The sequence below is a fragment of the Macaca mulatta genome, chromosome 2, assembly GCF_049350105.2.
Source record: "Macaca mulatta isolate MMU2019108-1 chromosome 2, T2T-MMU8v2.0, whole genome shotgun sequence".
Lineage (NCBI taxonomy): Eukaryota > Metazoa > Chordata > Mammalia > Primates > Cercopithecidae > Macaca > Macaca mulatta.
This window is the reverse complement of record NC_133407.1, coordinates 118,290,622-118,315,557: the sequence shown is the minus strand read 5'-3', so window position 1 is coordinate 118,315,557 and position 24,936 is coordinate 118,290,622. Positions and strand designations below refer to the sequence as shown.

General features: G+C 39.3%; 1 protein-coding gene and 1 long non-coding RNA gene across 6 annotated transcripts in view; both read right to left on the bottom strand.

The window, feature by feature from the left end:
* The window catches only part of CACNA2D3 (calcium voltage-gated channel auxiliary subunit alpha2delta 3), a 941,064-nt gene that overhangs the window by 330,620 nt on the left and 585,508 nt on the right, over nucleotides 1-24,936 (bottom strand). The gene's annotated exons all lie outside the window — the stretch shown is intronic.
* On the bottom strand, nucleotides 668-24,494 carry LOC144339250 (uncharacterized). Its single transcript, XR_013414075.1, has 2 exons — nucleotides 23,684-24,494; nucleotides 668-2,288 (listed from the first exon to the last, which is right to left on the bottom strand). It is a non-coding gene; the product is annotated as an uncharacterized LOC144339250 (long non-coding RNA).

The following is a 24,936-nucleotide window of genomic DNA, read 5'->3' as shown; positions in this document are numbered from 1 at the left end:
TATTGAGATAATAATGTGGTTTTTGTCTTTGGTTCTGTTTATATGCTGGATTACGTTTATTGATTTGCGTATGTTGAACCAGCCTTGCATCCCAGGGATGAAGCCCACTGATCATGGTAGATAAGCTTTTTGATGTGCCGCTGGATTCGGTTTGCCAGTATTTTATTGAGGATTTTTGCATCAATGTTCATCAGGGATATTGGTCTAAAATTCTTTTTTTGTTGTTGTTTCTCTGCCAGGCTTTGGTATCAGGATGATGTTGGCCTTATAAAATGAGTTAGGGAGGATTTTCTCTTTGTCTGTTGATTGGAGTAATTTCAGAAGGAATGGTACCAGCTCCTCTTTGTACCTCTGGTAGAATTCGGCTGTGAATCCATCTGGTCCTGGACTTTTTTGGTTAATAGGCTATTAATTATTGCCTCAATTTCAGAACCTGTTATTGGTCTATTCAGGGATTCAGCTTCTTCCTGGTTTAGTCTTGGGAGGGTGTATGTGTCTAGGAAATAATCCATTTCTTCTAGGTTTTCTAGTTTATTTGCGTAGAGGTGTTTATAGTATTCTCTGATGGTAGTTTGTATTTCTGTGGGGTCGGTGGTGATATCCCCTTTATCATTTTTTATTGCATCTATTTGATTCTTTTCTGTTTTCTTCTTTATTAGTCTTGCTAGCAGTCTATCAATTTTGTTGATCTTTTCAAAAAACCAGCTCCAGGATTCACTGATTTTTTTGAAGGGTTTTTTGTGTCTCTATGTCCTTCAGTTCTGCTCTGATTTTAGTTATTTCTTGCCCTCTGCTAGCTTTTGAATGTGTTTGCTCTTGCTTCTCTAGTTCTTTTAATTGTGATGTTAGGGTGTCAATTTTAGATCTTTCCTGCTTTCTCTTGTGGGCATTTAGTGCTATAAATTTCCCTCTACACACTGCTTTAAATGTGTCCCAGAGATTCTGGTATGTTGTATCTTTGTTCTCATTTGTTTCAGAGAACATCTTTATTTCTGGTTCATTTCATTATGTACCCAGTAGTCATTCAAGAGCAGGTTGTTCAGTTTCCATGTAGTTGAGTGGTTTTGAGTGAGTTTCTTAATCCTGAGTTCCAGTTTGATTGCACTGTGGTCTGAGAGACAGTCTGTTATAATTTCTGTTCTTTTACATTTGCTGAGGAGTGTTCTACTTCCAACTATGTGGTCAATTTTGGAATAAGTGTGACGTGGTGCTAAGAAGAATGTATATTCTGTTGATTTGGGGTGGAGAGTTCTGTAGATGTCTATTAGGTCCACTTGGTGTAGAGTTGAGTTCAATTCCTGGATATCCTTGTTAACTTTCTGTCTTGTGGATCTGTCTAATATTAACAGTGAGGTGTTAAAGCCTCCCATTATTATTGTATGGGAGTCTAAGTCTCTTTGTAAGTCGCCAAGGACTTGCTTTATGAATCTGGGTGCCCCCGTATTGGGTGCATATATATTTAGGATAGTTAGCTCTTCTTGTTGAATTGATCCCTTTACCATTATGTAATGGCCTTCTTTGTCTCTTTTGATCTTTGTTGGTTTAAAGTCTGTTTTATCAGAGACTAGGATTGCAATCCCTGCCTTTTTTTTGTTTTCTGTTTGCTTGGTACATCTTCCTCAATCCCTTTATTTTGAGCCTATGTGTGTCTCTGCACGTGAGATGGGTCTCCTGAATACAGCAAACTGATGGGTCTTAATTCTATCCAATTTGCCAGTCTGTGTCTTTTAATTGGAGCATTTAGCCCATTTACATGTAAGGTTAATATTGTTATGTGTGAACTTGATGCTGTCATTATTATGTTAGCTGGTTATTTTGCTCATTAGTTGATGCAGTTTCTTCCTAGCATTGATGGTCTTTACAATTTGGCATGTTTTTGCAGTGGCTGGTACTGGTTGATCCTTTCCATATTTAGTGCTTCCTTCAGGAGCTCTTGTAAGGCAGGCCTGGTAGTGACAAAACCTCTCAGCAGTTGTTTATCTGTAAAGGATATTATTTACCCTTAACGTATGAAGCTTAGTTTGGCTGGATATGAAATTCTGGATTGAAAACAGAATGTTGAATATTGGCCCCCACTCTCTTCTGGCTTGTAGAGTTTCTGCCGAGAGATCCGCTGTTAGTCTGATGGGCTTCCCTTTGTAGGTAACCTGACCTTTCTCTCTGGCTGCTCTTAACATTTCTTCCTTCATTTCAATTTTGGTGAATCTGACAATTATGTGTCTTAAAGTTGCTCTTATCAAGGAGTATCTTTGTGCTGTTCTCTGTATTTCCTGAATTTGAATGTTGGCCTGCCTTGGTAGGTTGGGGAAGTTCTCCTGGATGATATCCTGCAGAGTGTTTTCCAACTTGGTTCCATTCTCCCCATCACTTTCTGGTACACCAATCAGACGTAGATTTGGTCTTTTCACATAGTCCCATATTTCTTGGAGGCTTTGTTCATTTCTTTTTATTCTTTTTTCTCTAAACTTCTCTTCTCATTTCATTTCATTCATTTGATCTTCAATCACTGATACCCTTTCTTCCAGTTGATTGAGTCAGTTACTGAAGCTTGTGCATCTGTCATGAAGTTCTCGTGTCATGGTTTTCAGCTCCATCAGGTCATTCAAGGACTTCTCTACATTGGTTATTCTAGTTAGTCATTCGTGAAATCTTTTTTCAAGGTTTTTAGTTTCTCTGCGCTAGGTTCGTAATTCCTCCTTTAGCTCTGAGAAGTTTGATTGTTTGAAGCCTTCTTCTCTCAACTTGTCAAAGTCATTCTCTGTCCAGCTTTGTTCCATTGCTGTCATGGAGCTGCATTCCTTTGGAGGGGGAGAGGCACTCTGATTTTTAGAATTTCCAGCTTTTCTGCACTGCTTTTTCCCCATCTTTGTGGTTTTATCTACCTTTGGTCTTTGATGATGGTGACATACAGATGGGGTTTTGGTATGGATGTCCTTTCTGTTTGTTAGTTTTCCTTCTTACAGTCAGGATTCTCAGCTGTAGGTCTGTTGGAGTTTGCTCGAGGTCCACTCCAGACCCTGTTTGCCTTGGTATCAGCAGAGGAGGCTGCAGAAGAGTGAATATTGCTGAACAGCAAATGTTGCTGTCTGATCGTTCCTCTGGAAGCTTCGTCTCAGAGGTGTACCCAGCCATGTGAGGTGTCAGTCTGCCCCTAGTGGGGGATGTCTCTGAGTTAGGCTACTCAGAGGTCAGGGACCCACTTGAGCAGAGAGTCTATCCCTTCTCAGATCTCAAACTCCATGCTGGGAGAACCACTACTCTCTTCAGAGATGTCAGACAGGGACATTTACATCTGCAGAGGTTTCTGCTGCCTTTTGTTTGGCTATGCCCTGTCCCCAGAGGTAGAGTCTACAGAGGCAGGCCAGCCTCCTTGAGCTCCACCCAGTCCGAGATTCCCAGCTGCTCTGTTTACCTACTTAAGCCTCAGCAATGGCAGGCACCCCTCCCCTAGCCTCGCTGCCACCTTGCAGTCAGATCTCAGACTGCTGTGCTAGCAATGAGGGAGGCTCCATGGGCATGGGATCCCCCAAGCCAGGCGCAGGATATAATCTCCTCGTGCGCCATTTGCTATGACCCTTGGTATAGCGCAGTATTAGGGTGAGAGTGACCCGATTTTCCAGGTGTTGCGTGTCACAGTTTCTCTTGGCTAGGAAAGGGAATTCCCTTCCCCTTTGTGCTTCCCGGGTGAGGCGGTGCCTCGCCCTGCTTCAGCTCTCACTTGTTGGGCTGCACCCACTGTCCTGTACCCACTGTCTGACACACCCCAGGGAGATGAACCTGGTACCTCAGTTGGAACTGCAGAAATCACCCGTCTTCTGTGCCACTCATGCTGGGAGCTGGAGGCTGGAGCTGTTCCTATTTGGCCATCTTGGTGCCACTATATCAAATTTTCTAGAATTAACAGGTAATGCTGTTTTCTATAAGAAAAGTATTTTTAAGAAAAAAATTCCACTCAATTCCACTTAATAAACATTTACAGAGGATCGCCTATGTGGCTCTGAGTAAGGTACTAGGAATATAATGGTGACCCAATCCCCAACTTCATATAGATGATATCTAGGTAGCAAATACATCATGCATGTCTTAAGTATAGATGCTTAAGAGTAGAAGCATAGATTATAGAGGTAATGTGCTACTAAAAGGGTCTCACAGGCATAAAGATGTTCTACTGAAAATTAATTAGAAGTACTACCATCCTGCAGTTTATCTCAACAATGGATTAGACCAACAGCAATGTGAAGGGTCATCCAGAGCTGCTGAGAACTGGCAAGTCCTCATTTATCTGTGTGTTTGCAGTGGAAAGCTTATTTCCAAGGGACTTCAACCTTCATTTCATTTCATGCTTTGCCCCTTTGGAAAACTTCTGACCCAAAATGTGTCCTGAGCACAATGTGATGTGTAAATAGGAGTGGTTGTGGGTGTATGAGATGTGGGGACAGAGCTTCCCAGAGGTGATGGTTTCTGAAGGCTCACCATCCATCTCTATTGTCCTAAGGGTACCAGGAAACAAAATCTCGATCCTGAAAGTGCTAGGAGGATCCACTACATTCTGTGACTATAGAAGACTGCCTAAGAGGCAGTTCTGCCATTAAGAAGTTGAGGAAATGTGTAAATTCATTGTCAATACAGCTTTGCTGCTACTCTGGGTAACACAGCATATTTTTATTTTCTTCAGTGGCTGAAGAACAGAGAAGAAATGCTGATGTGCTTCCTGTCTGTCTCCATGCTAGGGCAGAGAAGGACTGAAGGTAATGCCTTAATGGTTACACTCAAACCTTGCATCCCCAGGCCTGAGGCCAGTCTCCTGCTTCAGCAGATAATGAGTTTGGCAATTTCTGATAGTCTTTTCTGGATGCTAATCCCCATCACAGAACTTCTATAATGCATGATATAATTTAATACACCTGGCAGACTCACCACCAGTTCATTCTTTTGTTATATAATAGCCCAGAGTGAAGCCGAGGACGGTTAATGCTCTGACAACCAGTTATTATTCCCCAATAACAGGCATTTCCAAAGGATTACTGCCCTCAGAAACCATTTTGTAATAACTGGCAACTGGAAGACAATGTAGCAAAATCAGATGGTCTTTGTGAGTTGCCATTTATTTCCTACAGATCTGCAAAGATACTTCGAGCATCCCCAAATGAAACAGCCAGAGTAGTGATGGGGTGTCACGGACCAAGATAAATCAGGGAAGTTAGAGGGATGTACACCTTAGAGTTACTTTTTAGAGTCTTTCTATTTTTATTAGCCTTTTCATCTTTTCCCCACATCTTTGCCCTTTTTGTATTATGCTGGCCTCCTAAACGTCTGCTTCCAGGGAAGTTGCAGTAGTCCTGAGAGCTTTCCTGTGAACTGACTTCATTGTGAAGATGTTCTACCCTTGTGTGAGGCCCTGAGGGAAAAAGCAGTCATGGGGTGGATTTCTTTCTGATATGCATGTCCTGACTTAACTGAGTCCCGCTTTAGGAAGATCATTTGAGTTGGGTATGACAAGAGAAGAATGACTTACTGTCCTCAGCATGCAACAGTTAAGGTATCAGTCTGTGGCAAAGTCAGACTTTACTCAACACAATGCTACCCCGTTGCTAAGCCTGCCCAGCCTCTTGGGGAACAATTTCCTTCCAGGGAACAGTTTCGCCAGACACAAATCCTCTCTTTTAAAAATGCCTATGAATGCGATATCTTCCTTAGGACAGTTCCCCCAAACTATTATCCAAATGATATGTACTCATAGCATCCAAACTCAAACTCCAAATTCTGAAACATCAAGAAGGCACGCTTTTTTTTTTTTATGTCACTGCTACAATAAAAATCGAGTTCTTTGTACTTTGTGCAGATGGCATAAATCCCAGCTGTTTGAACTTGGGCAACGTGTTCACTGATGAAATTAAATCGACATCATCTTCCTTTATCTTGACAGTTCAGACCGCTGGAGGCAACTGCCGCTCTGGCTGTCAGGTTAGGGTAGTCAGTGCTAAAATTATTATACTGCCTTTAAGTTTATCTTTGATTAAAAATTAAATTTAACTTCCCTTTATCATTTTCCATACCCTAACAACATGCATGTGTTCTCTAAGTTAAATCAAGATGGACTAAATATTTAATACCCTGCTCTAATTAGCTACAACTGTTACCTGATTTCTCTCTGTAAATGAATGTGAAAGCGCCCAGGAGGCCTACCGTTAACCTTCATCCACTCTCGTTATAGGAGAGAAATTACAGGCTCTAATTAGCTGCTTCAAATTGCAAAGAAATAGAATTTTCATAACCAGTTTATTAAAATCCTAGGGCCCCTTTGGGATAGGGCAAATTGCTTCTACCCTGATCTGCTTATCCTGGTACAACACCATACAGAAGACTCGTGTTGTCTGCCTTATACAGCTCATATTTCTCCCAAATTAATGAGTACTCGAATCATTCCAGCTGCCCTCTTGGCACAAGGAAAAATTGAAAATCTATGACTGCCAAGTGACGTGGGTAACTCAGCTGCTAAATAAAATCCGCTTAAGGGGACACAGCTGCTGAGGTGCCTGTTTACATTAAGATTACTCAATCCATGAACACAGAACAAAAGTCCAGAGATAGTTAAGTAGCGTTCAACACTGGGGTTAACCCTTTTATTCGTCCAAGGCCCTCAAGGTGCAAGTGTCCCACCTAGGTGAAACATAAGGTTTCTACAAGGTTTCTACCAAATGACTTCTTCCCGCTAGGACGGATGCCTAAGCATCACCGTGGGAGAACCTGTGGGGATGGTCCCCAGTGAGTTCCCACTTTAGAAGTCCTGATCAGTTTTACTTCCGCCGACGTCTAAGTACAAGCCAGTCAAAGCTGTCATTCTTGCTGAAATTAAACTAGATTTTAGATTTGTTAAATTTTGACATTTCATAAATCTTCATTAGGATTCTTTCTTCTGTGCTCTGACCTTCTAACTTTTTCAAGGGTCCACATAAAACTTTGATGACCACGATGTGGAAGCCTTAGGAAATGATGCCCCAAACGTCAGCAGTCGGTGAATGGTATCTCAAATAGAAGTGCTCAGCCATTCAGTGGGACTTCCTAAGGAGGCTCTGAATAATTACTTCAGACTGAGAGAATGAGAGAATATTGGGAAATCAATAAAGAACGACGAGGCAGAGGGGAAACGGCTTACGCATATATTTATTCACTGAACACTCATTAACACAAAATTAATATGACTTTCCATTGCTATCCCCAAATTCCAAACACAAGGAGATTTTATTTAAATGTCTCCAAAATCTCCATTATCAATGACCTAGTCCCATTAAATTCTTAACCCAGAGTTCAAAAGCTGAACTCTCACCCCAGACCCGTGTCTTGTCCACACACAAGCATTCAAACCAAACAGCCCTTAAAGTCAGTCTTGGGCCACCAAAGAACACATTAGCAAGGACAGCCTTCTCTCATTGCATCTGTAAGTGTACGTGCACGTTTTCAACAAGGATCGCAAGTTGTAGCCTGGGTTCTCTGGCTAATTACAAAAACATGTTCTCTTTGCCGTCCTGAACATTCTGCCCTGTGTGCTTCACACTGTCCAAATCATGCAAAATTACAGAGTGATGTCATCAAATATATCAGGCTCAAGGGAAACAGATGAAGATTCTATAAACACTTTTCACCCTTAAACACATAGCCTAAACAGAATACTTCCTCTCCCTGTAAGAGAAAAACGGCAACAAATGAGATTTAAAAAACAGAATGAGGACATGTGAACATCAACCCACAAACATTTGAAGATGATTAAGGAAGCACAGGCATAAATGAAGATAAGAGGGAAAATGTTGCTCTCAGAAAGAAAAAAAAAGGGCCTTGGCACTAAAGGAACCCAATACAAAGTCAGTTTCAATTACACGGTGATGCTTTTGATCCACGCCATTGCCCTGTACATTTCTGCTTGTTCTGAAGTGTTTATCTAAATACCTGTCTCCACAGAAGACATTACCTGCCTTTGAACAGTACTGCCTCATTTAAAATCGGAGAACTCAGACATTTTAACACACAGTTACAGAATCCCGGGTGCCGCTAAGAACCGAAATTTTGGAAGGGTGGAATTTGTAGGTATTTCCTTAAGATGGGGGGTTACTCTGCCCCAGTAAAGACAGAATTCTCTCAAATCCTTCACCATTACTTTCATCATGACATTTCTGACTCTTCCAGGGCCAAGATGAGCCCTGGATATGTTCTGGACCAAATGCGAAATCAGCACACAGCGTGACCTTGAAGAGAGAGCTGATGGTGTAAATAACTGTGACCTGGAAAAGCATGCTTACATTTTATTTTGCTTTTGATGCTTTAATGTACATAAGTAGTCATCAACAACTTTTTGGGGTACGTAGAGTCTTTAAAAACAACTCAAGGTATGAGGGTCAGAAGAACCTACTGAATGAGAATGATCGAGTCAAGGGTCAATTATGCATGCCAATAACATGAATAGTCATGTGCTTGGTATAAAATGTCGAAGATTCTAAGTGTCCGTTTCAGAAGGCAGTATGACTTTGCATAATATCTTTCCTAATTATTTAGAAGAAATGTGAGTCTGAGAATGTGAAGAAAGTATGTACATACAGGTGTGTGTCTATGCCCATATAACAATCATTTTGATCTGTAACTACATAAAATCATAAGACAGATTTATATGCAATCACTGACTCTTCAGACTCTTCTTTTTTTGGTAAGTTGACTTTTTTAGGGTAATTACCAACCTAGTTCTGTGTGGTAGATCAAATGGGCTGACAGTCTTTAAAGCACAGTTCCCCATCTTTCTCATTATGATGACATTGTTACTTGATCTCTTGACAGTTTCAAATTAGAAAATCAACCCAAAAGATGCATTTAAAGAGAATTTAAATTAATTTTGTTTCGGTAATGCAGCAACACTTGTCGAAAGATGTGCAATATATGGTCAAGGGTCACACTCACTGTGCTATGTTAAATAATTCTGTTTCAGCCTGGCACAGTGGCTCTCTCCTGTAATCCCAGCACTTTGGGAGGCCAAGGTGGGTGGATCACCTGAGGTCAGGAGTTCGAGACCAGCCTGACCAACATCATGAAATCCCATCTCTATTAAAAATACAAAAATTAGCTGGGCGTGGTGATGTGTGCCTGTAATTCCAGCTACTTGGTAGGTGGAGACAGGAGAATTGCTTGAGCCCAGAAGGAGGAGGTTGCAGTGAGCCAAGATCGCACCACTACACTCCAGCCTGGGCGACAGAGCGAGACTCCATCTCAAGAAAAAAAAAAAAAAAAAGAAAGAAAAAAAAATTCTGTTTCAATCTAACTTGTTCCCCCAGAAGAGGCAAAACACTCCAAAGTGACCATTTCCATTAGTCAGGCTTCCATATCTGCATGCTCTAGCTAGCCTTTCCAACAGAGCCAGTGACTACTGGAAGCAGAAGTAAGGCCCAGTGGTTGTCTATAGAGACGAATTTAACTCAGGGTTTCACAAACGTGTCTTCTGTGCACGGATATGGGTGCCACCAGGGTTGATTCTCTGGGCAATTTCAGTAGCCCCAGGGGATATTTTGTGTCTTGTTCATTACTATGCTCTCAGTACCTGGACAGCAAAGTTGAACATGTAAGTGTCAAAGACGCAGGTCTATGGCTTTAGTATGCTAATAATGTGCAGTGTAAATTTTTTAAGTGGGACTATGGCTTTCTAAACTTCCATCACATATTTGGTAAAAGAATAATAAAATTAAATGAAAATAAAAAGGCCTCCATAAACACTATTTTTTTTTTCTTTTTTGAGACGGAGTCTCGTTCTGTTGTCCAGGCTGGAGTGCAGTGGTGTGATCTCGGCTCACTCCAACCTCTGCCTCCCGGGTTCATGCCATTCTCCTGCCTCAGCCTCCCGAGTAGCTAGGACTATAGGCACCTGCCACCACGCCCAGCTTATTTTTTGTATTTTTAGTAGAGATGGCGTTTCAATGTGTTAGCCAGGATGGTCTCAATCTCCTGACCTCGTGATCCACCCGCCACGGCCTCCCAAAGTGCTGGGATTACAGGCGTGAGCCACCATGCCCGGCCCATAAACACTGATTTTTAAAACATAGAATACCATTAATAATTAGCATTCAGAGAACTTCATACCCCGGGAAGAACCACTTTACGACTGAACAGAGACAAAAGCAATACTCTTATTGATAACACTCGAATGGAGGAAAGCTGGCATTTCTGTGCTATTTCACTGACAAAGCTGCGTCCAGATGTCTGCCACCACTCAATGACTGTGCACAATCAGTGAGAACCAACCGAGCCCAGCTTCCGGAATGAAGCAACTCTTACAAATAAATTTAAAAGTATTAATTGGAGAAATTCTGCTTCTAGCTATGACGGACTATGTACTGTCAGATGAATCCTAATACTGAGAACATCTATTAACATTGGACAAACTACAAAAAAGAAAAAGGGCAATGAGGGCTTGAAGGTGCCACCAGATCCTACAGTGAAAATAATTACAAGGAGTAAAGACCTATCTATATTCACTCCCATTCCCCTCTCATAGCATTTGCCAATTCATAGGGAAGAATATGAGGCTGGATGCAGTGGCTCACACCTATAATCCCAGCACTTTGGGAGGCCGAGGCAGGTCATGAAAGCCAAACAGAACACAACAATCTAGAATTAGTGGCAGCCTCGCTAGAAGATGAAGACAAAAAAAAAATGGGTTCAGGCTACAGAAAAAGCCGTAACATGAGAGAAAAAATCCGGAAGAAAAGGAAACTCTAGGGAAGTAAGTCCGTGTTCTGCAGACAATTTTTCCTTAATGTATTTGATAATGACTAAGTTATGTATGTGTTAGGTAAGACTCAATAAAACCAAGTAGAAAGCAGTTGCTAAAAGACTGCAATGTTAAGCAGAGAACCTGACCATCATAAAATGGTGGGAAATCAAATTTTAAAGTTAAGCCCTCACCAAGGAGGAGAGAGCACATGTAGAAACTACAAGCTTTCCGCTGAAACCTCTGAAATGGCTAAGCCTGCAGAGTCAGGACAAATTATAAATAAACAAGTTGTAATTAGATCAAGATACTTTGCCTGTATTCTATTTGCCCGCCACAGGATTTATTCTTTCTAAGAGGAAGAAAAGAACACCCAAAGCCAACAATTTTTCATATACACTATCAGGCAAGCAATCGAGAATTGTTGGGCATGCCAAGAAACAGAGCCAGATAACTGAAAGTCAAGAGAAAAAAAAAAAAAAAGCAAAGACATAATAGACTTACAGGTAATCCAGATATTACAGAAATGAGGCATAGACTCTAAAATAACCATGATCAAAATATTGAAGAAAACAGATGAAAAGATAAAGCATAAATAAGAATTGTATGAAATTCCTAGAATTGAAAATATTGACTAAAATTAAGAATTCATCATATCTATTTAACAGAAGATTGGACACTACAGAAGAGAAGATTAATGAACTGGAGAAGTCATTAGAAATATCCAGCTTGAACTGTATATAGAAAACGAAGAAGAAGCAAAAAATAAATATGGAATCTGGTCAAAAGATCTGATATGTAATTGGAATTCTTAAAGAATTTTAAAAAGGAATGGGGCAAGGGAAATATTTGGAGGAAGTGAGACAAAAATTTTACGAAACTGATGACAAACTTCCAGCCACAGATTCAAGAAGATATACACACTCCAAGTAAAATAAATGCAAAAGAAAACATTCTTACACATATCATAATACAAATTCTAAACAGTATATAAAAATCTTAAAGTCAGCTAAAGAAAAAAACATACTAAAAAGCAATAAGACTACCAATTGAACATCTCAAAAGAAATAAGAAAGGCCTAAAATGACAGAACATAACTTTTTTTAAATATACTTTAAGTTCTGGGGTACATGTGCAGAACATGCAGTTTTGTTACATAGGTATACATGTGCCATGGTAGTTTGCTGCACCCATCCACCTGTCACCTACATTAGGTATTTCTCCTAATGTTATTCCTTCCCTGCCCCCACACCCACTGACAGGCCCCATGTGTGATGTTCCCCTCCCAATGTCCATGTGTTCTCATTGCTCACCTCATTGAGTGAGAACATACAGTGTTTGGTTTTCTGTTCTTGTGATAGTTTGCTGAAAATGATGGTTCCTAGCTTCATCCATGTCCCTGCAAAGGACATGAACTCATTCTTTTTTATGGCTGCATAGTATTCCATGGTGTATATGTGCCACATTTTCTTTATCCAGTCTATTATTGATAGACATTTGGGTTGATTCCAAGTCTTTGCTATTGTGAATAGTGCTACAATAAACATATGTGTGCATGTGTCTTTATAGAATGATTTATAATCCTTTGGGTATATACCCAGTAATGGGATTGCTGGGTCAAATGGTATTTCTAGTTCTAGATCCTTGAGGAACCGCCACACTGTCTTCCACAATGGTTGAACTAATTTACACTCCCACCAACAGTGTAAGAGCTTTCCTATTTCTCCACAGCCTCTGCCACATCTGTGGTTTCCCAACTTTTTAATGATCTCCATTCTAACTGCCATGAGATGCTATCTCATTGTGGTTTTGATTTGCATTTCTCTAATGACCAGTGATGATGAGCATTTTTTCATATGTCTGTTGGCTGCATAAATGTCTTCTTTTGAGAACTGTCTGTTCATATCCCTTGCCCACTTTTTGATGGGGTTGTTTTTCTCTTATAAATTTGTTTAAGTTCTTTGTAGATTCTGGATATTAGCCCTTTGTCAGATGGATAGATTGCAAAAATTTTCTCCCATTCTTTAGGTTGCCTGTTCACTCTGATGATAGTTTCTTTTGCTTTGCAGAAGCTCTTTAGTTTAATTTGATCCCATTTCTCAATTTTGGCTTTTGTTGCCATTGCTTTTGGTATTTTAGACATGAAGTCTTTGCCCATGCCTATGTCCTGAATGGTATTGCCCACGTTTCCTTACAGGATTTTTATGGTCTTAGATTTTACGTTCAAGTCTTTGATCCATCTTCAGTTGATTTTTGTATAAGGTGTAAGGGAGGGGTCCAGTTTCAGTTTTCTGCATATGGCTAGCCAGTTTTACCAGCAACATTTATTAAATGTGTAATATTTTCCCCATTACTTGTTTGTGTCATGTTTCTCAAAGATCAGATGGTTGTAGATGTGTGATGTTATTTCTGAGGCCTCTGTTCTGTTCCATTGGTCTATACGTCTCTTTTGGTACCAGTACCATGCTGTTTTGGTTACTGTAGTCTTGTAGTATAGTTTGAAGTCAGGTAGTGTGATGCCTCCAGCTTTGTTCTTCTTGCCCAGGATTGTCTTGGCTATGCAGGCTCTTTTTTGGTTGCCTATGAAGTTTAAAGTAGTTTTTTCCAATTCTGTGAAGAAAGTCAGTAGTAGCTTGATGGGGACAGCATTGAATGTATAAATTACTTTGGGCAGTATGGCCATTTTTCACCATATTGATTCTTCCTATCCTTGAGCATGGAATGTTTTTCCATTTGTTTGTGTCCTCTCTGATTTCCTTGAGCAGTGGTTTGTAGTTCTCCTTCAAAAGGTCCTTCACATCCCTTGTAAGTTGTATTCCTGAGTATTTTATTCTGTTAGTAGCCATTGTGAATGGGAGTTCACTCATGATTTGGCTCTCTGTTTGTTTATTATTGGTGTATAGGAATGCTTGTGATTTCTGCACACTGATTTTTGTATCCTGAGGCTTTGCTGAAGTTGCTTATCAGCCTAAGGAGATTCTGGACTGAGACGATGTGGTTTTCTAAATATACAATCATGTCATCTGCAAACAGAGACAATTTGACTTCCTCCCTTCCTATATGAATACCCTTTACTTCTTTCTCTTGCCTGATTGCCCTAGCTAGAACTTCCAATACTATGCTGAATAGGAATGGTGAGAGAGGGCACCCTTTTCTTGTGCTGGTTGTCAAAGGGAATGCTTCCAGTTTTTGCCCATTCAGTATGATATTGGATGCGGGTTTATCATAAATAGCTCTTATTATTTTGAGATACATTCCATTGATACCCAGTTTATTAAGAGCTTTTGGCATGAAGGGGTGTTGAATTTTGACAAAGGCCTTTTCTGCATCTATTGAGATAATCATGTGGTTTTTGTGATTGGTTCTATTTTGTGATGGATCACGTTTATTGATTTGCATATGTTGAACCAACCTTGCATCCCAGGTATGAAGCTGATTTGATCGTGGTGGATAAGCTTTTTGATGTGCTGCTGGATTTGATTTGCCAGTATTTTATTGAAGATTTTCGCATCAATGTTAATGAGGGATATTGACCTAAAATTTTCTTTTTTTGTTGTATCTCTGCTAGGTTTTGGTATCAGAATGATGCTGGCCTCATAAAAAGAGTTAGGGAGGATTCCCTCTTTTTCTATTGTTTGGAATAGTTTCAGAAGGAATGGTACCAGCTCCTCTTTGTACCTCTGGTAGAATTCGCTGTAAATCCGCCTGGTCCTGGACTTGTTTTGGTTGGTAGGCTATTAATTACTACTTCAATTTCAGAACTTGTTATTGGTTTATTCAGGGATTTGACTTCTTCCTGTTTTAGACTTGGGAGGGTGTATGTGTCCAGGAATTTATCTATTTCTTCTAGATTTTCTAGTTTATTTGTGTAGAGGTGTTTATAGTATTCTCTGATGGTAGTTTGTATTTCTGTGGGTTCAGTGATGATATCCCCTATATCATTTTTTATTGCATCTATTTGATTCTTCTCTCTTTTCTTCTTTATTAGTCTGGCTAGCAGTCTACTTTGTTGATCTTTTCTAAAAACCTTCCTGGATTCATTAATTTTTTGAAGTGTTTTTCATGTCTCTATCTCCTTCAGTTTTGCTCTGATCTTAATTATTTCTTGTCTTCTGCTAGATTTTAAATTTGTTTGCTGTTGCTTCTCTAGTTCTTTTAATTTTGATATTAGGGTGTCAATTTTAGATCTTTCCTGCTTTCTCTTGTGGTCATTTAGTGCTATCAATTTCCTCTACACACTGCTTTAAATGTGTCCCAGAGATTCTGGTACATTGTGTCTTCATTCTCATTGGTTTCAAAGAACATCTTTGTTTCTGCCTTCATTTCCTTATTTACCCAGTAGTCATTTAGGAGCAGATTGTTCAGTTTCCATGTAGTTGTGTGGTTTTGAGTGAGTTTCTTAATCCTGAGTTCTAGTTTGATTGTACCGTGGTCTGAGAGACTGTTTGTTATGATTTCCATTCTTTTGCACTTGCTGAGGAGTGTTTTACTTCCAATTACATGGTCCATTTTAGAGTAAGTGCGACGAGGTGCTGAAAAGAATGTATATTCTGTTTATTTGGGATGGAGAGTTCTGTAGATATCTGTTAGGTCCTCTTGGTCCAGAGCTGAGTTCAAGTCCTGAATATCCTTGTTAATTTTCTGTCTCGCGGATCTGTCTAATACTGACAGGGGGGTGTTAAAGTCTCCCACTAATATTGTGTGGAAGTCTAAGTCTCTTTGTAGGTCTCTAAGAACTTGCTTTATGAATCTGGGTGCTCCTGTATTGGGTGTATATATATTTAGGATAGTTAGCTCTTCTTGCTGCACTGATCCCTTTACCATTATGTAATGGCCTTCTTTGTCTCTTTTTATCTTTGTTGGTTTAAAGTCTGTTTTATCAGAGATCAGGATTGCAACTTTTGCCATTTTTTGCTTTCCATTTTCTTGATAAATATTCTTCCATCCCTTTATTTTGAGCCTATGTGTGTCTGCACATGAGATGGGTCTCCTGAATATAGCACAATGATAGGTCTTGACTCTTTATCCAATTTGCTAGTGTGTGTCTTTTAATTGGGGCATTTAGTCCACTTACATTTAAGGTTAATATTGTTACATGTGAATTTAATCCTGTCATTATGATGCTAGCTGGTTGTTTTGCCTGTTAGTTGATGCAGTTTCTTCATAGTGCAAGATGGCTGAATAGGAACAGCTCCAGTCTGCAGTTCCCAGCGAGATCGACACAGAAGGTGGGTGATTTCTGCATTTCCAACTGAGGTACCCGGTTCATCTCATTGGGAATGGATGGACCGTGGGTGCAACCCACGGAGGGTGAGCTGAAGCAGGGTGGGGTGTCACATCACCCTGGAAGTGAAAGGGGTCAGGGAATTTTCTCCCCAACCCAAGGGAAGCCGTGAGGGACTGAGCCTGAGGAACTCTGGCACAGATACTGCACTTGTCCCACTATTTTTGCAACCTGCAAACCAGGAGATTCCCTCTGGTGCCTACTCCACCAGGGCCCTGGGTTTCAAGCGTAAAACTGGGCGGCCATTTGGGCAGACACCAAACTAGCTGCAGAAGTTTTTCCCATACCCCAGTGGTGCCTGGAATGCCAGCAAGACAGAACCATTCACTCCCCTGGAAAGGGGTGCTGAAGCCAGGGAGCCAAGTGAACTGGCTTAGCGGGTCCCACCCCCATGGAACCCAGCAAACAAAGATCCACTGGTTTGAAATTCTCACTGCCAGCACAGCAGCAGTCTGAGATCCACCTGGGATGCTGTAGCTTGCTGGGAGGAGGGGCGTCTGCCATTGCTGAGGCTTGAGTAGGCGGTTTTACACTCACAATGTAAACAAGGCCGCTGGGAAGTTTGAACTGGGTGGAGCCCACTGCCACATAGCAAGGCTGCTATGGCCAGACTGCCAGATTTCTCTTCTCTGGGCAGGGCATCTCTAAAAAAAGGCAGCAGCCCCAGTCAGGGACTTACAGATAAAACCCCCATCTCCCTGGGACAGAGCACCTGGCAGAAGGGGCGGCTGTGGGTGTGGCTTCAGCAGACTTAAACGTCCCTGCCTGGTGGCTCTGAAGATAGCAGTGGACCTCCCAGTACAGCGTTTGAGCTCTGCTAAGGGTCAGACTGTCTCCTCAAGTCAGTCCCTGACCCCCATGTATCCTGACTGGGAGACACCCCTCAGTAGGGGCCGACAGATGCCTCACACAGGAGAGCTCTGGCTGGCATCTGGCAGGTGTCCCTCTGGGACAAAGCTTCCAGAGGAAAGATCAGGCAGCAATCTTTGCTGTTCTGCAGCCTCTGCTGGTGATACCCAGGCAAACGGGATCAGGAGTGGACCTCCAGCAAACTACAGCAGACCAGCAGCTGAGAGGCCTGACTGTCAGAAGGAAAACTAACAAACAGAAAGGAATAGCATGTCCACTCAAAGACCCCATTCAAAGGTCACCAACATCAAAGACCAAAGGTAGATAAATCCACAAAGATGGGAAGAAACCAGCACAAAAAGGCTGAAATTTCCAAAAACCAGAATACTCTTCTCCTCCAAAGGATCGCAACTCCTCACCAGCAAGGGAACAAAACTGAACAGAGAATGAGTTTGACAAGTTGACAGAAGTAGGCTTCAGAAGGTGAGTAACAACAAACTCCTCCAAGCTAAAGGAGCCAGTTCTAACCCAATGCAAAGAAGCTAAGAACCTTGAAAAAAGGTTAGAAGAATTGCTAACTAGAATAACCAGCGTAGAGAAGAACATAAATGACCTGATGGAGGTGAAAAACACAGCACGAGAACTTTGTGAAGCATACACAAAGTTTGAATAGCTGAATTGATCAAGCGGAAGAAAGGATATCAGTGATTGAAAATCAACTTAATGAAATAAAGCAAGAAGACAAGATTAGAGAAAAAAGAATAAAAAGGAACAAACAAAGCCTCCAAGAAATATGGGACTATGTGAAAAGACCAAATCTACGTTTGATTGATGCACCTGAAAGTGACGAGGAGAATGGAACCAAGTTGGAAAACACTCTTAAGGATATTATCCAGGAGAACTTCCCCAACCTAGCAAGACAGGCCAACATTCAAATTCAGGAAATACAGAGAACACCACAAAGATACTCCTCGAGAAGAGCAACCCCAAGACACATAAACGTCAGATTCACCAAGGTTGAAATGAAGGAAAAAATGTTAAGGGCAGCCAGAGAGAAAGGTCGAGTTACCCACAGAGGGAAGCCCATCTTTTTTTTTTTTTTTTTTTTTTTGAGATGGAGTTTTGCTCTTTGTTGCCCAGGCTGGAGTGCAGTGGTGTGATCTCAGCTCGCTGCACCCTCCACCTCCCGGGTTCAAGTCATTCTCTGGTCTCAGCCGCCCGAGTAGCTGGGATTACAGGTGCCCACCACCATGCCCAGCTAATTTTTGTATTTTTAGTAGAGACAGGGTTTCACCATGTTGGCCAGGCTGGTCTCGAACTCCTGACCTCAGGTGATCCACCCGCCTTGGCCTCCCAAAGTGCTGGGATTACAGGCATGAGCCACCACGCCCAGTCAACAGAACATATCTTTAAAGAGCTGAAAAAATGTAAGCCTCAGAATTCTGTACCCCATTAAAAACATTCTTTAAAATGAGAGCAAAATTAAAATATTTTCAGACACATTTATCAGCAGAATTTAAAGAAATAATTTAGGCAGAAGAACAATGATCCCAGGAGGGAGCACGGTAATGCAGGCAGAAATTAATAACACAGAAAAGGGGGGAAAAACTATATGAGTCACTCTCATTAAATATTCTCTATTTAAAATGACAATAATCGTGGCTTGGAGGATTGCTATGGCACCAAGAACAGGTGAGCTTAAATCGAGGTAAACTGTTCTCAGGTATGTGCATTATTATCTGGAAAGTGGGAAAAGTGCTAATATAATATAGACTCTAACAAATTGAGGATAAATGTCATAATCTCTAGGGTAATCACTAAAGTAAATAATAATGTTTACTAACAAGCTAATAGATGACAAAACTGAATAACAGAAATATTTTGCCTTTTTTAGATTAATCAACTAGAAACAGATAAGAAAAATAGCAAGATAATAGGTAAGATTAAATTATACAATAATTACATTGAACAGCCACTATTTTTTAGTATATCTTGTCTTTTCTTTTTACTTTAAAACCATGTAAAGCACAATGTAATTATAAATGATACTATGTTTTAATAGATGTAATAATAAAAGAGCTGATTTGACAGAAAAATATGACAACCTTAAATCTGTATAATGATAATAACACACACAACAACATATAAAACCAAAAAGCTGAAATGTTAAGCAGAGCTAAAATGAGACAGAGAGAAATACAATATCATAGTGGGGAATTCCAACTGATAGAATAAGCAAACAGAGCAATCAGTAGAGACTAGATCTGAATATTACAATTAGTCAATTTGATCACATTGACATATATGGAACACTGCATTTATCAAGTGCTGAATGCATCTTTTTTACAAGTGCTCAAGGATCATTAACCAAAACATACCGTATGATCATCTGTAAAGCAAGTCTAAATGTATTTGAAAGGATGGACACAATATAGAAGGTATTCAACATTTCAGTGGAATAAACTAAAAATCATAATATTTTAACTAGAAAATGTGAAATTTCAATTGTTTCAGAATTAAATAATACACTTTAAATAAAGTTCACAATAAAAATTAGAAAATAGTTGGAGTTCAATGATAATAAAAATATGATATCTAAAAGTGAACTATTACTAAAACAACTACAGGGAAGTTGGTATCTCTAAATGCATATAATAAAAAAGGAAGGCTGAAAACCAATGATCTAAGGTTCCATTTTAGCAAGCTAAAAAAAGGTCAAATTTAACCCAAAGACAGTGGAAGAAAGGAAATAAAAAAATAAGAATAGAAATCGATGACACAGAAAACAGATGTACAATGCCAAAAAGTTACTTCTTGAAAATCCATAAAATTGATAAATCCCTAGGCAAGATGGATTAGAAAAAAATGAATGAAAACACAAATTAATCATATTGGAAATGGACAAAAGAAGAACCCTACAGATCTTTTACATGTGAAAAAGGAAATGAGGGGACTTTATAAACAACTTTAGGCCAATAAACATGAAAAATTATAGGAAATGGACACATTCCTCAAAAAGCACAACTTACTAAAACTGAATCAAGATGAAATGTTAAAGTCAGAATAGCCTTACATCTATTAAAGTGATTGAATCTATAATGAAAAATCTTCCCTCAAAGTAAACTACAGTCCCTTGTGGCTTCACTATTGAATTCTTCCATACAATTAAGGAAGAAATAACAATCTTACACAAATCCTTCCAGAGAATATAAAAAGAAGAAACTCTGCCCAACTCATTTTGAGGCCAGCATACCCTAATAAAAAAAGCTGAAAACAGCATTACAAAAAAGGGAATTTTCAGACCAATATCTGTCTTGACATAGACACAAAGATCTTAAAATTGCAGAAAGTCAAATGCAGTGAAATATAAAAGTTTAATATATTATGACAAAGTTGGATTTAATACCATGAATGTAAAGTTACTTTATCATTTGAAAATCAAACAATGTAATCCATGACATTAAAAAAAGAAGAAAAAATTATATAATTTTAATAGGTCCTGAAGCACTCAATAAAATTCAACATCCATTCACATCCATTTTTACCACACTAGGAACAGAATAACACTTCTTTAACCTTAAAAAGAATATGTATGAAAATCAAAAGCAGCATAAGACTTAATGGTAAAAATAGTAAAAGCATTCATCCTGAGATCATGAAAGAGGTAAGAATATGTGCTTATCCTTATTCTTTCAACATTGTACTGGTGGTATAACAAGATTAAAAAAGAAAGAAAGAAAGAAAGAAATCCAGTGTAACATGGTAAGAAAAAGAAATAAAAGGTATATGGATTGGAAAAGTAGAAATATAACAGCCACTATTCAAACACAGTATGATTATATACACAGAAAATCAAAAAAGATATAGTCATCATTAACCCTTTTTAGTAAGTGAACTTGGCAAAATCATTGTACACAAGATCAATATAAAATTGATGGCTTTCATATATTAGAAAACAAAAAATTAAAAAACTCTGTCTTATATAATTGCAGCAAAGCCTTTCAAATACCTGGTAAAAAATCTTAGGAAAAATGTGTAAGACATCTAATACCAAAACTGCAAAATATTACAGAAAGAAAATAAGCGAAGGGATAGACTGTTAATGGAAGACTCAACAGTATAAAGATATGTCAATCCTTCTTCAGTTGATTTTTATATTCAACTCAATCGCAGTTGAAGACTCAGCAGATTATTTTGTAGAAATCAACAAATTGACTCTAAAATTCGTATGGAAATGCAAAGAACCAAGAAGAGCAAAGACAATTTTGAAGAATTAAAATGATATTGGAAGACTTATACTACCAAATATTAGGACTTACATAAAACTCAAGTAATGAAAATAGAGTACAAACATAAATAGACCAATAGCATAACAACAGAGTATCTAAGAAAAACACCTAATTTTTAAAAAGTACTACTATAATCCAATGAGAAAAAGTTTCTTTCATAAATTGTGCTGCATCAACTGACTATGTGGAGAAAAATAAGCCATAATTAATTCCAGATGGATTTTAATAATAAAGTTTAATAATTTAAGCTTAATAATTAAGCTTCTAAAATATAATATTGTGGACTATCATCCACCATTGGGTGGGGTAGGAAAATACGTCTTAAATTGTATATAAAAGAGCACTGTCCATAAAGGAAAAGATCAATACACTGAAATTTACCAACATTTTAAAAAACTTCTGTTCATCAAAAGATAGCATTAAAAGAAAGAGCAAACTACAGGGTGGGAGAAGATATTTTCAGTCTAAATATCCGATAAAGGAGTGGTATCTGGAATACATAAAGAATGATTACAAATCAATAAGTAAAAAAAGCAGATCATGAGATTTTTTAAATTGTCAAAAATCTTGAACACTTCACAAAAAATACATAGGCATAGCCAATATATAAATAAATATCTGTATTTCATATACATTTCTAATATACATATGAAAAACTGATCAAAATTAGTGATTACAGGGATGGCAATTAACATGATAAATACTAAAACACCCACATGCAGAACACACACACGCACACACACATCACACACACATGCACACATGCATACACACACCACACACACATGCACACGCACACACACACCACACACAATGCATGCACACACACACAAACACACACACATCAGAATGGTGAAAATTAAGAACATTTAGGACTACAAATGTTGGCAAAGAGAAACTAAAATGCCCTTTGTCACCACTACTTTGGAAAGGTGTTTGGCAGAATTTTCTTATGCAGAACACATGTATACCTTTTGAGGTGGTAATTTGACTCCTGGATATTCCCTAACGGAAATGTATACACAAGTGTGCAATAGAAGATGTGGCAGTATAATCTGAAACAGCCGAAACTGGAAAGAGTCTACAGGTCCATCTACAGTAGATGAGATAAGTAATGATATGTCCATAGCAGAGTACTACACAACAATGATAAAAACAAACCCTTGGCTCACACAATATCTCAAAGACATGTCACTGAGTGAAAGAAACCAGACACCAGAGAGTATGTAACATAAGGTTCAGCTGCAATAACAGGTAAAAGTAACCCATGGAGATAGAAGTCAGAAAAGTAGTTACTGTAGGGGACAGAATGACTAGAAGGAGGCATGATGAAGGAAGCTTGAAGGTCCTGGCAGGTTCTGTTTTGATGCTATGATTTAACATGGGAGAGGGAATTTGTTTAAAAAAAAAAAAGTGCCACACACTTAAGTTTTGCGTCCCTTATCACATGCATTTTTGAAATGCTCCACACAAAGTCTTTAAAACATTAATTTATTATGCTATGTGAAAGAAAAATAAAATCTTGGGACCCCAATTCCTATGCCCAAAGGGTAAAGTTTAGCTTGGAAGCTGAGACATGGAAAAACAAAACCCAAAAACTCCTTTATTTTTGTTCCTAAACTGATAGCTACAGATAGAAGTTCTCATGTCTCGACAGGCGCCGCCCTAACAACGTAAATTAACAGCTCACAGGTAGAGGACAGGAGGAGACCAGAAATCCTCCCCTACCCACCCAGAGATGAATGTATATATTTGACAGCTTCCTGTACTCTGTTTACTTTCCCTTATGTAAAGTGCAGATTTACTGAGTGTAAGACGAATACATAATTGACTGTGACGTCTACCCCCTCCTTTTCACATGCAACATATGGATTCGCGAGATTGTGAACACATCTTCCCTCTTTTTTTTAAACTTTCCCCTCCTGCCCACTTTTCCCCTTTAAATACTGAGGCCCTCAAAATCCTCTTCAGAAAAAGTATGGGCCACACATACTACTGTGGCCTGTGTCTCTTTTTCCTGGGTGGATTCTCAACCTTAGCAAAATAAACCTCCAAATGGTATGAGATCGGTTTACATAATTTTTGGTTTGCACTTATACAAGACTGTTATCAGTAGCGGGCAAATTGGGGAAGGGTACATGGGAACATAGTATTATTTTACATTTCTTGTTAGTCTAAAATTATTTCAAAATAAAGTTTGTGTTTTTATTTTAAAATATTTAATTGACAAAGATTGAATATATTCAAGATATGCAATGTGATTATTTGATATAAATATACATGTTGTAATGATTATTACAATCAAATTAATTAACACATCTATCACCATCCCTGCTGTATATCAGATACCCAGAACTTATTAATCTTCTAACTGCAAGTTTGTACTCTGATCAACATGACTTCAATTCCCCTACTTGCCAGCCCCTGGCAACCACTTGTTCGTATGTGAGATTAAACATATTTGTCTTCCTGTGTTTGGTTTAGCATAATGTTCTCTGGGTTTATCTATGTTGTCACAACGGCAGGGTTTCCCTCTTTTTTATGGCTGAATAATATTCCATTACACATCTGCTACTGTGATACCGTAAAATATGTATTTGGTTTTCCTCCCTGTTTCCTGACACAGAGCTCATAAAATACTTGGATCTCCAGTGACAGGAGTGTTTTTTGTATGCAAATGAGATGACTTGTGGCTGAGGGTCCTTAGATAGCCTCAGGATGGAGGCTCATTGCCAAGGGAACCAACCATATGATTAGAGGACTAGAACTTTCAGGTCTCCTCTCTACCTCCCCCTGTCCCCCCATATTCTGGGGAGGGGAAGGGAGCTGAATGTTGAGTTGATGAACAAGTGGACATAATGAATCTTCCATAAAAACTCAGTCTCAAAAAGACTGAGTTCTGAGAGGTTTCAGACAGCTGAACATGGGAGGTTCTTAGAGTGTAGTGCATCCAGAGAAGGCATGGGAGCTCCGTGGTGCCCCTTCTCCCATACCTCGCCCTGTGCATCTCTACCATCTGGCTGTTGAACTGTATCCTTTGTAATATCCTTTATAATAAATGTGTACATTTATTATAAGTAAAGTGTTTCCCTGAGTTCTGTGACCCACTCTAGAAAGTTAACAGATCTCAAGGATGAGGTTGTGGGAACCCCCTAATTCACAGCTGGTCGATCAGAAGTATAGGTGACAATCTACTACTTGCAACTGTCCTCTGAAGTAGGGGCAGTCTTGAGGGACAGAGTCCTCAACCTGTCTCCAGGTAGATAGTGTCAGAAATGAATTGATTTAGAGGACACCCAGCTGGTATCCACCGGAGAACCTGCTAGACAATTGATTGCTTGGCGCGTGGAGAAAAAACTCAGACATCCAGGATCACAGAAGTGTTCTGTGTTGTAAAAGTATTATAAGAGAAACTGAGTTTGGATTTTCCTATATCACTAAAACTCAATTTCTGTATCCACTCATCCACAGGTTGATGGATACTTAGATGGTTTCTATACTTTGGTTATTGTGAATAAGGCATCAATAAACATGGGAATGCAGTTATCTCTTTGCTATCGATTTCATTTCCTTTTAACACAGTGCTATCATCATCCTTGTGGCCGTGAGTGTAGATGATCCAGAGGCAAAGAGGTGGTCTAGTGAGGAAAGAGTCTATGACTATAAAATTTTTGTCAAGAGTGTAAACATATGAAACAAGCTGGAGGAGTTGGGCTGAATCACAGTAGCTCTAAGTGAAACCCACTGACCTTACCAATTTCCACTTTCCA